The sequence below is a fragment of the Rhipicephalus sanguineus genome, chromosome 1 (genome assembly GCF_013339695.2).
Source record: "Rhipicephalus sanguineus isolate Rsan-2018 chromosome 1, BIME_Rsan_1.4, whole genome shotgun sequence".
NCBI classification, from domain to species: domain Eukaryota; kingdom Metazoa; phylum Arthropoda; class Arachnida; order Ixodida; family Ixodidae; genus Rhipicephalus; species Rhipicephalus sanguineus.
The window spans coordinates 310035182-310037717 of record NC_051176.1 but is presented as its reverse complement, the minus strand read 5'-3'; positions in this window follow the sequence as shown (position 1 = coordinate 310037717).

Genomic DNA, 2536 nt, shown 5'->3' with positions numbered 1-2536 from the left:
CATCGCTGTCAGACGCAGATTCGTGGCCCTACTCATCGTCTAACGAGCCCGACGACGGTTCGCAAGTGGCAGACGCTGAGGTTGCGAATGTTTTGAACGGAGGAGCCAGGCAATGCAGCGGCTGAAATCGAACGCGTCTCCTCGCCGCAAGGATCGCGGCTGCACTTTTTTCTAGCGCTCCGATGCGTTCGCCTATAGTGGACTCACTATGCGTTACTCTTTTTGTCGCCACCCGGCAGTTATTTTTTTTTACAAGCGTCTAGTGCTGACAGCACTGCTTGGCGCCGCCGTTGAAGAACGGTGAGAAGCCGTGAGCTGGTGTATCACTGGCGTCTGAAATATGGTAGCTGCGCCTTAGTCGAAGCAGCTGTAGTGAAATATAAAGAAAAACATAAGAGTATGATAATAAATTATAACGATTCCAGTTCACTACAGATGCCGCTTAGACGCCGCAGTTGTACGTCCTCACCCGAAAGCGCTGAACGGCGCACACCTTGAAACAGCGAAAGTTAGGCATCGAACCGGAAGACGTCATTTTGCTATCCACCTATAACATGTGTAAGTTGTTTCAACCTCCTGAAACAGCCGAGTACGATATTCATTGGAAGTTAGTCGAAGCGAACAGCATACACGTTCTCTGTTAAACGCGTTACACAGTTTTATTTGGGCATCCGCAGCAGCTCTGCGGATGCAGCCTGCCAGCCATTCCCAATGACAGGCTGCGTCCACATATATGTAGTGGGCGCTCAACTGAAAGCTGTCTATTAATGCACGGCACCGCTACAACAACGCGGAATGTGGAGAAATGCACACAACGCGCGCAAGCGCCTACAGCAGAAGGGGCGGTGCGACTAGAAAAAGTTGCACTGGCGCCATCAGGATTTTTCTTCGCCAAGAGGAACGCCTGAACCCTCCCGTTCGCGCCACAAGGAAGTTGGTTCTAGTTCACTATAACAACAGCGCACCGCGCGTATTTCTGTCTGTGACGTCGACAATACTTGCTTTACCTCTGCAACGTCACAAGGGGCCTACGTCTACGTCATACTAGTGGTTATGTTGATAGGAGTTCAAAGTTCAGGTGAGCACTCAGGCTTACTTTAAAACCAAATTAAAATATCTTAAAGGCAACGCTCGTCACTCACAATCGGTCAGAAGTGCCCCCGCATGCAGGACTATGAAACAACACAAGCATCTCTCGTTTCCAAATTCGGTGTCAGGGGTCCTTTAAATAGGAAGTACCGCTCCATTGCTCTAGTTGGCTGTTCCAACAGTGATGTCGCTCAAAAAAGAATAGCTGATGTGCCATACTTGCACAAAATTTAGCATTACATAATAAGGTTGGTGTCACATACAAATGTGCAAATAGTTTTCCAGCTCTATGAAAGCTGAAATCAATTTGCAGAATTTGCAGTCAAGCACGGAAGAAAACTGCTTGTAAGAAAACGATATAGGATGTGGTTTGCGGAATGTAGACAAGCTGTTGCTTATCAGATACCTCTTTTCTGCAGTAAGCAGTATGCTGGGCAAACAAGCAGCTGCATGAATGATAGGTTAAGATAGCATTGTAATGTGTGAACCTTTCTTGCAGAACACAAAGGTTTTGTCAACTAACAGAGCTGAACTAACGAGATTTATAATACTATTAGCTGCAGGAATTGCAAAAATTGGGTACCAATCGTGTTAGCACTCTGTCCCTGTCCTTGTCGGATAAAGAATCTGCTTTCTTGATTGTGCAATAGTTCGTTAGTTGATTAGTGTTACGTACGTCTTGTAAAAATGAAGTGGAAAAAGACAAATAAATCTCTGTGCATGGCTTCTTGGTGCAGTGTGAGGGCACCAACACTGTATAAATGTTTGCCTCGTGTGCAATAAACGATTTTGTTTAAAGTTAGTGCATGTGTTGTGTCTCTCCATTTTCCTCCTCGTGTTGCTTATGTGCAAAAAATTCTTAGTATGTTGCCAACTAGGCTGAATTTTTCCCTAAACCTCTGTCACCCTGTGCTGCATCGTCTGTTGTCTTTTGACCAAACTATAGCCTCTTGTTTTGTTTTGTTTTTTGGTATGCAGGTGTATGTGCATGCTTGACTGAAACATTTTTTTCATTTAATATGCCTTTTGTGTGCAAGATGAAATTAGAATTCCAGATATTCCCAAAACCACAATATGATTGTCACACACAGTGCTGTGGAGGAGCTCGTTAATTTTGCCTACCCTAGATTCTTTAGCATATCTAGATTTACTTCATTAAGTGAGACAAAATCAGCTGTTCAACCGCCCCTGCTTTTGGCATTTACAGGTGTTCGACAATTCGACAAAGTGTTGCTGCTGTGCTTGTGCGTTTGCCAAGTCAGCCTTCAGATTTTTGTTGTGGTGATATATGCCTGCTCGATGGAGACACCTTGTACTTATTGTGCCTTTTGCGTGCAGGTTCTTGGACCAAGTCATCAATTCCATTGCTCTTCCTATGCCAAGTGGCCAGCATATTGGTTGGAATTGCTACAATAAAGGTTATGATCGACAACATTTGTTGAAATTT